Source organism: Augochlora pura, chromosome 7 (genome assembly GCF_028453695.1).
Source record: "Augochlora pura isolate Apur16 chromosome 7, APUR_v2.2.1, whole genome shotgun sequence".
NCBI lineage: Eukaryota > Metazoa > Arthropoda > Insecta > Hymenoptera > Halictidae > Augochlora > Augochlora pura.
Window position 1 is genome coordinate 18,082,076 of NC_135778.1, and position 12,813 is coordinate 18,094,888.

The 12,813-nt window shown below is 36.9% G+C and overlaps 1 long non-coding RNA gene across 1 annotated transcript in view; it reads right to left on the reverse strand.

Annotated features, from left to right (window-relative positions):
• Nucleotides 1–12,813, reverse strand: part of LOC144472887 (uncharacterized) — a 432,141-nt gene that overhangs the window by 91,481 nt on the left and 327,847 nt on the right. The window contains exon 5 of the long non-coding RNA XR_013494472.1: nt 7,568–7,701. This is a non-coding gene — a long non-coding RNA (uncharacterized LOC144472887). The remainder of the gene's footprint in view (nt 1–7,567; nt 7,702–12,813) is intronic.

Sequence of the window (12,813 nt, forward strand, 5' to 3'; positions counted from 1 at the left end):
CCGCAGGTAATATTTGGCGTATACGCGACGATTTTCCAGGAGTAGGGTCACTCGAGCAGTCAATTCTTTGCTTGCCAAACCACCGTTGCGAATATTCGTTTCGTGGCGAATAAGAGTGTAGGATAAACTTGTACTTTGCGTCAATTCTAAATTAGGCAAAACCGTGGTCGGCAAAGGAACAGCGGACAAAGGACAGTCGTGTGAAGGGTGCGGGCTCTCGGGTGCGACTACGTGTTCGTCTCTTTTGTAAAAGATTGACGTGGATTATTCAAAGCTTAATTAGAATCCCTCCTATCCCTGCGCTCGAACCATTACTTTTGTTGCGTCGAGCATAAAAAAAAAAGAAATAAATTCAATATATTTCCGAATATATTGAACAAAATTGTTCAGAATATTGTCTTTTCTATAATACTTTAGAATCAACAAAATCGAAGTTGAAGCCCATAAAGTGAACAATCACCAGTCATAGATTATGAAAATAAATAACAAAAAAATACAATTTCGCTCTTTCTGTCCCAATTTCGGCTCTTTGTTCCAACGGAATCTCTGTGGTTAAATCGATCAATTTATTAGAAAATATTATCAGTCAGAAATTAACAATGAAGTGCACACATTATTAAGAAAAGAAATAACGAAGCGACGAAAAAATTGGAAAGCGCAGAGGAGTCACACGAACTACAGAGATTAATCGTTCGCTTGACACTGACTGAAACACGCAATATTAAAAGGGGTAATAAAATCGACAATTTAGAATCGTAGTATACATCTTTATTAGCAATTTTGATCTATTTTCTGTATCTCTGAAATTTGTTAGACATTGTAATCTTTTTTTATCAATAAATTGATCAGATCAAAAGTTTTATATTTGTGTTAATAATTTTTATATGTTTAATCAACATTGTTCTCGTAGTTCATACGGTTCCATGACGTTGTCTTAGCTTCTTCTCTACGTATTCATTTTTGGTTTCCATTTTTCACAAAAATAATGAGAATACATTGGATAACCCAGAAACTCATGCGCGGATTTAAAAATATACTTCAAGCATTCTCCTTGCGCGATGCGATTTGCATTCTTTGAAGCTGCCATGCTCTCAGAGTAAGACAGTTTCGTGTACGTATTCATAAATCTCGTCTCAAAGTGAGTTGAATTATTTGCTTTCCAAACGTCTCATATACGTTCCAGAAAATAAATTGCTTCTGGAAAATTACGTAACGGTACAAGGAGCTGATATATTGAAGAGAAAATTATTAATTGAAAATGAATTGAGGATATAATGTTTTTCTAAAATATACTAAACAAGCACCAAGAAACTGAAGTCCTCTTCATTTATCCTTCGAACGAGCCACTTCTATCTATTAAATAATATGCCAAAATTCTACAAAAAATTGTAACGTTACAAAATTTAAGATAAACCTAGTTTGGAGACATCGTTGAAAGACATCTAATGTTACAGAGAACAAATTCGTATATAAATGAACGGTTAATTTGTATATTCAACAAGAGCCACTGTATGTACCAATCGCAATATTCGCAAATTTTTCCGAATAAGACACACGTATCAGACAAGACAAGAATAATAACGCAGCGTGAACGGTAGGTAATGTAACGGCCATCCCGGAAATACTCATGATCCAGTGATTCAGACGAATATGTATGTGCTTTCGCGCGGCTGAAGAGAAGAAGATTTCAAAGTCAGAGTGCGCGCTTGTGTGGGAAATTGCGTACGCGAAACCAGACGCGCGGCTGTCTTGGAAAACAAAGACGGACAACTAGACGCGTGAATTTTATCGCGGCGGAAACCATTCTTCGCGGGTCTCGTAAAAAGTCGGCGCGGATGCACGAACGAACGTACGAACGAACGAACGAACGAACGAAAAAAAAAAGGAATAAAGCGAGAGAGAAAAAGGAAAAAATCGCGCCGGCGTGGATCTCGTTTCCGCTCGCGTGTGCACCGCATAAAACATTTTTTTACGAGCTGTTCCTTCGACCCGCGCGCGATATTCCCCGAGCGCATTGACGAACCTCGAAGGAAATTATGATAAAATATGAGCGGGCCTGTCGATTCGGTCGATAGCTGCCGGTGTGTGTGTGTATGTGAATGTGTGTGTGTATGTGAATGTGTGTGTGTGTGTGTTCCGTTCTGTTCTGTTCCGTTACGTTTCGTTCCGAAACATCGGACGGTTAATTCCGCTAAATTAGCCGAGTTCTGACAACGTTCGCGCCTCGGGGAATATTAACAACACGTGGAGAGAGCAAAGCAGTTCATGGAGCTCGAGATGCGAATAATTACGGCGAGCCCCCCCCCCCCCCCCCCCGGCTCGACGTGCCTTTCGTTGGAAAAACGTCGAACAACTAATTAGTAACTTTGTTCGACTAACGAAGCTGACAATCAGCCGGCCAGGAACCAGCTACGATCTGACGCGGCCTTTCTCATTCGATTTCAATTGCTTAGACAAGTTCCATGATTTTAACGTCATCGACGGATTCCAATTATATTTGACGGCTGAAACAAAAAACTCCATCGGAGGAGTGACGCTTTCTGTCAACAATTCATTAAATCTTCTAATAAATCTTCAACTATACATTGTGCCGTAAAACCATGCGAATATCATTTTTATCAAGAACACTAAAGCATATAGTTTGCTAATCGTGTCACTCAAGTTATTACAGTTTGAAGCAAGTTCGATTTTTAGCATTAAAGATATTAAGTAATTTAACATTTACAGCTGAAACTAAGTAATATTAGCTGACTAATAACTTCAATGTAATGTAACATAAATTAAGTAATGTAAGACAATGTATTATAAATGTAATATAAAGTAATTAGGGTAATATTATAATGCACTGTGATGCGATGTAACGTATTGTAATAAAATGTAACAAATTGTAACGTATAATACGTATATTAACATAATACTATAATAATATATATAAACGTATAATGACAATAAGTAGTGAATAATTAAAAAAGAATTTGATATCTCTTTTAATAATAAAAACTTTATTTATTATTAGTTGTCAGATATAGAAAATTCCATAAATGTTGAAATTAGAATGACATTAGCTTCGGACAAATGTAAAGATATTGTTCGGTTTATTAGTTTTATTTTGCTTGATTTTCTTAGTTTTCTAATTCTTTCTGATTTTCTTATTCCTCTAATTTTCTGAGTAATTGCAAGCTACAGAATGCACATAGGCAATTCTACCCTTCTTTAATAATATTATTTGGTTGAGGCAAATGTAATAGTATTTTAAAATTCTTTAAACGTTTTTACCGATTTGTATTTGGTCTACTAATTTTTATTATAAATGCATGAAACTCGCAGTCTAATCATCATGTTTATAAAAGATTCGCATAGATATAATAAATCGTATTTTTGCTTAATATACAGCGCGAAAATAACAGAGATCCGGTGAATTTTTCTTTCGTTCGTGCCGACAGAATGCGAACATTCAAATTTACTAAATTTATCTGCCGCGAAAAGCGATGAACAATGAGAATAATCGTGTATGAAATACTTGAGTCTCTGCGATCTCTAGAGGTCTGAACTGAACGCTAAGTATTTCCTGGGTAATATACTGCCTCTCTTGAGTAGTATATAAGGCGGAAGAAAAGGTAAAAATGGAGTAAGAAAAGTTAAAGGTCTGCAAGGTCTACCTGTCCACAGGAAATGATTAAAAGAGACTTGGAAAGAGAGAAATTAGAGAATGAAACGTCCTGAAACCGGATATTGTTATCAAGGTGCTGGTGACAGTGGAATTGCTAGAAAATTAAGTTCAAAATAGACATTACATTCTGCAAATATTTAGTTTCGAACACACGTAATTTCATAGTTATCTAACGATTAATATTTCGACAATACACTTTTACTTGAACTTTGAAATACTTAGACAAAAGTTGAGCAAAATTTTATTCGGATAGCTTAGGGGTTTAAAAGATTAACATATAAAATTATATTCTATATTACGGACTAATTATCCAATTTAATAAAAATTTATCTAGAAAACAATTTATCCGAACAAAAATTCATCTGAATAAATAGAATTAATTACGAAACTAAGCGATTTGAATAAAAATGATTGAAGACTGCGTTTTCCCATAGCTTTTTAATTAATTTCCATTGTGTTCCTTTTTGCAATTGACTTTTTTTCAACTGCTGCATCCGGAAGTTTGTTTCTTTTGCGTAAATAATCTTTCTTCTATTTATATCTAGAACATAAATGTGCTTAAAAAGCTGCGTTAAAAAGACTATTAACAATTATTCGTACTATTATTTAAATAATTTTACAATCTGTATTCGAATAATTTTGAATAAATAGTTAAAATAATTTGTTACGAATAATAAATAATTGTTATTTGAATAAAATATTCGATTAGAAAGAATTCATTCTAAATATAATGGTACGTAAATATTTATTCGAAAGAATTCGAAAAATGCCCAACTCTGATTTAGTTATCTTATCTATTGAAATTGTTTCAATATTGTCGTACAAAACAACGAATAAACTGTCAATGTTGTGCATTTATAACAAGATAAGTTAAATATAAAACTCCAACAAATTAAAAGAATTTAAGGACGTTATTGCATTGTTCTTAATTTATCGCAATTATTAAAAGTATGAAACCATTAAAATCCAATTTGGGTTCATTTTAATTAACATAAGCAAGTTTTATTTTACATAAAGATCCGCAGTTCAATAAATTGATACTCTAGGGATAAGCGAGGCAATATGAGCGACGTTGGCGAGATTCAAAGGGTCCGTAGAAATAACAGCCATAAAATTTAGGAAATTGCCGCGAGTCGAAAGCCACGCTTGGCAAATGAGCAGGTCAATCGATACCGATTCTTAAAATTTTATTTACGACTTTCCTTATCTAGAGGCTCGCTTCAACATGTCGCAATCCCTAGAGTATTAATAATTGAGGCGTCCGATGGAAAAGGTCGCAAACACTGAACTGTGGAAGTAGGAAATCAATTTGACGCAGAAAATAGAAGAAAATATAGCGACGAATAAACAGAAATAGAAATGACTGCCTATGGAGCATATTTTCCTTAATCGAAGTTGTAGATAGAAAATGCTTCACTGTCATTTTAACAAATATTTAACTGACTTTAAGCAGACTTGACAAGCAGACCAGTGAAACACACGACAAGCAAATTGTATTAAATCGTTTACAAGTTGAACGAACTTTGAAGTCGATTATCATGAAAATGGAGCTCCGGATGAAAAAATGTTATACCAAAATATTTTCTTCTTTTTCGATGTTGAATCACCCCCTGTCCGGTTATACTACCATTTCCGGGACACCCTGTATTTATTTAATTTCTTCCGCTGGAACTGTCTTTATAATTTGAATAATTGTAGGAAAATATTGCTGAACCTGTTACTTGACCTTTGGTAACACGGTTAGCGTTAAATAATTCACAAGAGAAACTAAAACATTCTGCCCTATAGATAATGCAATTCATCAAATTTTAAAGCAAAATCTTCCCGATATAAAAATTGCATGTACGAAAAAGGAAAGGTATTTTTCCGGACGTATATTCAGATCGTTCGCGTGTTGGGGGAAGAGGGGGGGGGGGGGTGGCGAACCGTCAAGATAATACCGAACCGTTCGGAGGACCCCCCCCCGAATAGTTACACGTTCGATTGCCACGGCCATGAATGTCTATCGAATCGACTCCAGTCGCTGGCTGGATCCATGTAAATACCAGTATCAAGGTTTCGAGTAGGCATTAGAGTAGTATTCAGTTTGCGTCGCGCTCGTTCGGGGCACAATGCACCGAAACGTCGGTCGGGTTTCACGCGGTTCTATTTTCCTGGCCGGGAGTTTATTGAACGCGAAACGAAGAAAACGAAACGCATTGTCAATGAATACAAATCGAACTGGCCAAGATATGTGTCGATACGTGCCGCGTGTGTTGCTACGTTCGGACGCGTTTTATCTGCGCCGTGTTGTATCTCTGATCGCGTGTTTCGAAAAAGCGAGACGTTTGACGTGGTCACGATTTGTATTAATCTTGCGATCGCCGTTCATTCGGCAGATGCGTTCAAAATCATTTTATAAATATGTAGAAATTTCTCTCTGTTAATAAAGCAGAATAAGTGATTAATAATAATGTCATCTCGATCTGTGCTGTTACATTAAAATTGTTGATATTTTCGCGGATATTTAGGCTCTGTTATCAAGTTCACGTTTACTATCTTAATTTTAGATGTACATAATTCTGTAAAAGGAACGAAACTAATCTACTGTAAATATACTGTTCTGTGAGCATTATCTCAGCATACTAAATAGTAATGTCAAGATTATTTTTGATGATAATAACTCTTTATTCGGAAAAGGAGAGGACTAACTTGTTGTTAGACGTGCAGTTCTGACATAATATATTCAAACAATCAAAACACTAGATTTCACTATTTATTAACCTTTTTTGAAGTAGATAACATCGTTTTAAATGTTAAGTTGACTAATAAAACAATGTCGAGAGTTCCAATAAGAATCAAATGCAAATACGATATTTCCAACATTACAGGAATATTTTGCGCGCTACACAGAACTTGTTGAACAATCCTTGCACCAGCCTTTCATTCACGGTACCGGCACCACATTCATGTCAGACGTCTTTTGTGCTATTCACTCTGCGTTTTCACCTTTGCGAACATACAGCATAGTAGCACGAAAATATATCTTGTCGTTGATCATGTTTAATACAAATAATTATCAAAAGATGTTACCAAATCTAACGAACTCCTTTAAAAGTGCGAATCTAAACTTCAACTTGTAGCCTTGTTACTTGAAGCGTGTAATTACATAATTAATCCACGTAATTTAACCCTTTGCGAAACGAATGTGAACAAGACAGCAAACAATGGCAACCGAGCGATTTTTAAGCAGGTGTATTATGAAACTGTGGATTCGCGCGAGAACACATCGGAACGGTCGCGAGATTCATCGACAGCTAAAATGAGAGGATAAAAAGCGGACATCCGTCCAGCGTTCCGTTTCAAAATCGATCACCTTAACGATCGAGCTTCGGAATAAAAGGAGCGCCGCCGATCAAAAGGTTCCGATTTATTCCACTCCGCGGAGCGTGTCATCCACGCTTCGTTCTACTTTCGTCGCAACCGAATCACTTTGTTTCGGCGGACAATAAACGGTCACCTGACCTGTGATCAATCTACCGAGGGACGGTCTAATAAAATATCATCGGCCGTCGACGTCGGCGACGACGTTAGCGTCGGCGTCGGTGTCGGCGTCGGCATCGGCATTGACATCGGCGTCGGTTCTCCACGCTCCAGATACCCGCCGCTGCTGCCGAGAGAAATTCCACGACTAGAGAAATCCGGACGCGAAAGCGAACGACTATCATCGCGAGACAGCTGATCCTTCTTGATGTTATTAAAAAGGACGCACGCACGCACGCAACTTTTCCCGTCACGGCATCCGTCGCGCGGTTTTCGTCACGGCACGAACGACGCTGAGAAACGACAGGGGGTGGAAGAGAAGGAGAGCGCGCGGGCCACGACCGCAAAGCCGGGATGGAAAGTCTTCAAAAATACCTTCGTCTCCTTCGGCTGTGTTGTTGGCTTCTTGAGATAATGGAATAGTTGCGTCACTGCATTCCCGATGCGCCGCAATGCCTCCAGTTATTTTTCAAAAGCGCCGCCCCTCCCGCCAACTGCCAGGCCTCCGTCTGGAATGATATGAAAGAAAATTTGTTGTCTACCGGTTCGGCCTCCGTACACGCAATAACTTGTACAATAAAAACACGGATAACAAGTTGGCTAGCTCCGCATCAGGGGGGGAAATGTCGAGCGACGAAAAGGCGAACGGGAGGAGGCTTTAACCGTCTCCGCTGCCGGGGCTGGGCTCACTTTGATCCCCGCCGTGATTATCTGAACTGCCTTATGTTTGCGTTACGAGGATACGCGATAACTTAGCTGCGAGTACTTATTATGAAACGCTCTTTGAGCGCTAAAAGACTAGCAGTGATTTTATTATAATGTAAAAATGTCATCGTTAAATATTTAAATACCACTGCTCGATGGGACCGATAACGTTTTTAGGTAACGTAATGTACCTTCGAATATTAATTTAATATGAATAGAAAATAATACGCATAACGTAGTAAAGTACGAGCATGTGCTATTATTAAGCAACGTTTTCGCAGAATGTTTCCGAGATTCATATTTAATGTCCTCATTATCGAACTATGAATATAAAATGCTCAAAAATAGAAACATTAAATATTGAAAGTGGATCCAAATGTTCCATAAATCAATGAAGAAATTGACGAACGTGATGTGGAATGATACATTCTTAATTAGAAACATCCGAATAAACATGATTTCACAATTGATTGTTACATACAGTATTCTATGAAAGAATTGGACTATGCGACTTTAGAGCATAGGACTAGTCCACTAAACAGTGATTAAAATGATTTTTTTTAAAGTTTTACTATTACTTGGAAGAACAAAAGAAGTCGAAAAAAACTCGTTTCTTCACTTTATCGCATATTTTTAATTTTTTATCTCAAATAAAATTAGCTACCATAAGCTACAATAGTCGAAAAATGTCAAAATCTCAAAATAGAACTTATATTTGTAGAATCTAAAGTAAGTGTTCTGACATATTGAAAAACTGATTCGTTAATTCAACAAATAATAAAGATACGGAATAAAAATTTCTCAAATACGATGATGTCCGAATGTTAAGGCGGTCCACTGTATCTGTATATCAACGCGAGTAACTGTATCTTCTTCAAGTGAACGTCAAACGTCAAACACGCGACACATGCCCGCGCATATAATTTGTCCGTAAACACAGCATTATGAAAATGATTGTTAACGGCGCGGCGGAAGCGCGAGGTAATGGCGAACGGCTTGCGAACATTACATAGCACGGCCATGAAAGCGTCTAACGTAGAGACAGTGGGAAAAAGGGGGGAAAAAATAGGACAGCGGAAGGTGAAAGGGCGTAAAACGCGCAACAGGAGTCGCGAAGCGTGAAGCTTCATGATATTTGAAAAAAGGAATAAAAGCGGAGAATGGGTGACGGGCACGGGCAACGGAAGGAATATAAAACGCGGAGGAAGCTTAACGCGGTGAAGGCAACAGTGATATACACACTACGAAATGCAATCTTTGTTCTCTTCATTGCTGCGACGAGCTGCGATTCTTCTCGGCAATCAATTAGGCGAAATGAGAAATGACCCTGCTGCAACCCTCGGCCAAATTTATTCGATCCAATTAATCGAGTGTCTATTATTGTCATTGTTAATACGTTTTCCGTGTAACTGTTCTTTTATTAACACTTTTAATAAATTAAAGCCTCATTAACTCATTAACTATTTATAATACAATTCGTACACCTTTTAAAACGAAATAACTTCTTTGTTATTGAATGAAACGATTCAAATTTGTTTGGAATGTTATTTTCAAAAATTACAAAATATTTAAACAGTTATTTAAACAGTTAATTAAACAATTAATTAAATAGTTAAATTAATCATTAATCGGCTGTTAAAATTCTAAACCAAAGTGTTCAAATATTTTCTGAAAACTACCCCAACGGTCATTCGAGTTATTAATATTAATCTTATTATTTTATATTCAATTGCTACTTACACCATCACAAATAATATCTAATCGTTAGACAATCAATTTGTGATATGTTAAATATGAACTCTGAGAGTAAAGGAAGAATAAATCCGACGAACTTAAACATTCGTTTTTCTCTGACATCAATTGGTTACATTTTGTTCGTACGAAAATGTTAGCTATCGATTGTATGAACACAGAGACAAATGCATTTTTACGTTCAACGAAAACTTCTTCGGATTTTCGGTCGGTCGTCGTTTTAAACGTTACCGAAAATACCGGATGAAATTGATGGTGACCGGTTACAGACGACTTTACATTTGCAAGTTACCGAGCGGCGCACGGGCTTCGACTGTTTTCGTTTAGAAAGTTACTCGCCTGTATGCTCAGTTTTGAAATAGAGCGCCACAAAATTTTAGAACCGCGCGTACGTTTGTCGAAAGTGGATCTGATCATTGAATTCCAGCAGTTTACGAAGAAGCGAATATAACCGAGTTTGACTTCGAAAACATTACGGTTATACTTTTTTCACTGTACTCGCCCCACGGCTTTCCAGAGTGCATTTTCTGCGTGGAGAATTGATCGACAAAGATTGTCAGCGACGCGAAATTGCCGCAGAAAATGAAAAGTGGAAAGTGGAAATCAACTGATAGCTATTACTTTATACTATCTTTGCGTCCGCTAAATCAAGTAGAAGCTACAATAGCTGGAAACGAACGTTCGGGAGTTTAGATTATCTCAGCGTTGATTGAATTTCGTTAACGATGCATTTTCGTATAGCTGTTCAAAAATATAGCACAAGTAGTTTCTCTCAGTGTTAGGCATTATTCGAGTAAAATATATTTATTATACATTAATTAGTTCACTCACATTTGTTTTGAGCTGCTATTTCACTTTTGAAACATCCACTTTATTTCTTTCGATTTGATCATGATCAATTCAACGTAGCAATATGCATCAATAAGTAGAAGTTGATTTAATAAATATTTCTAATCAATTCACATTATTCATTGCGTGTAATTCAATGGAATTTCGAATCACTGCTGGATCTACAGTGTCGAACAAATGTATCCGGACATCCTTTAAAACACAGTAACTACTTTAAAACTGAATTAAGCGACTACAATTTCTTTTAGATAATAAATAAACTAGTCTACTGGACAATAATCAAAATTTCTTAAAATTTTACTATCGCCTCGAATGACGTTAAAAGTAGAAAGTCACGTTTCCATCATTATTTCATTACTTCAAATATTTATATCTACGTTTTATCTTCACGAAATTAAACAAGTTCTCTGACATACACGTTTCAGAATTGTATATTATAGAAAATTGAAAAAAAATTGTTTAATAACGTGAAGTTTGCGGAGAAATGTATTCGATTTTCTGTATTCGATATTCTTTTCTATGCTCAGTTACATTTTAGTCAACATAGTCCGCCGTTCGAATGTAAATGGTTAAAATGTTTATTATTAAATATTCATTAATTAAATAAATATATATATATAATAGGTTACAAGCAAGTCGACGATTTATCGTAAGCAGTAAAGGGTGGCGTGTGTGCCACGCGGTTAATTTTGGCACAAAAGAGACCCCGAGGCGGAGAAAGGAATGGCGGAATACGAAATGAAGTTTCCTTTTCCTATCGCCGCTTATACGGTGAATTCCGTCGTTTCCAGATGCACGACTGTGAACGAGAGCCGTGGATGAACTTGGGTCAGGGCGCGAAGGAAGCCACTAGGGTCATACTTTGATACCACGGGTTCCATTCGCCCTTGTTTTTCACGCGTTTCACACACCGGAGCTATGATTCTTCGTTTACCCCTTCGCCGGGGAACGATAGATATAAATATGCTGTGTTTAATATTTTCTTTCCAGCTCGTGAAAAAACGAAACGCTCGGCAATTTAGACGCAAGCTCTGCCCCAGCGACGACGCTTTGATTAAGACCATTAAAAGTGTTTTCCTACGATTCGGAGTTGCCACAAATTGCGAGTGTAATTCGTGCTAATGGAAGAATTTTTAATTCGCTCATGGTAACGACGTTCTGCCGCGATTGCAGTTGGAACAGGTTTTACTTATTTAGTTTGGGGATTTCAAAATGTGATTTTAATTTTTTCAACTCCCTCGGTAATAGTTTCAATTATTCAAACGATTATTGTAAGAATCGTTCTCTTTCTCGCAGTTAAGAATTGTAGTGCAAAGAACTTCTAAATGAAAGATTTTCAAGGTTTCTCGCAGTTAAGAATCGTAGTGCAAAGAACTTCTAAATGAAAAATTTTCAACTTCAAATCTGTTGTATACGCGTTTGATGTTGATCCGGTTTGTAAGGCCGGATTTGTTTGTACACGCTCGGTACAATGCCGTAGTAATATAGACGTGTGTTTGTTCTATCTACTCTTTATTTACAACACTGTACAAGTATACTATTTGCGATTTCTGATGATGTTTGGACGCGTTATGTTTAAATGATTAATGCGATCTTAGTATGACTGCGGTATGTTTGAATGCGTTATGTATGAATGTTTGCTGTTGTTGGGATGACGAGGTTGGGAGATGAAATTGTGTCTTATGTTTTAAATAATTTACTCCAACTCCACGCGTCAATGAAATCAACGTATATCAATGTAATTTACTCCAATTTGAACATAACACAATATTAAACTTTATGACTGTATTAAAGCAATGAAGATTAGGGAACTGTTAAACTGCTGGTGTTACTGACTCGGTAGGCTGTCCTGAAGCGACTGACCCATTCCTTTGTAGGCCCTTGGTTAAATAGGAATGGTGGTGCAATAAACATCAGGTCAAGACGCCACATTTCCTGATGCGTATGTATTGTGCATTTCGGTGCACACTCCAACACCCTTCCTCAACGAATGCACAATTGATGGACTATTTATTTATTGTCCTGTAAGCCACATTTTTCTGCTAAGCTTTTTAATTTGACCCTTCCTAGTGGCTTCGTTAGCATAGCTAACATTTCATTTGTTGGAGAATATTCGTATTCCATTATTCATTGGTCCCTTAAATTCTTAATGAAATGGAATTTGGTGTCTATATGTTTGGTTCGATGATTGAACCTTTTATGATCTATGAGTTTTAGGCAGCTTTGATTGTCCTCATAGATCACTGTTGCGTTTGGACTTTTTCCTTGAAAATCTTCGAGCAAGCGGCGTATCCAAATCCCTTCCTGCGACGCTT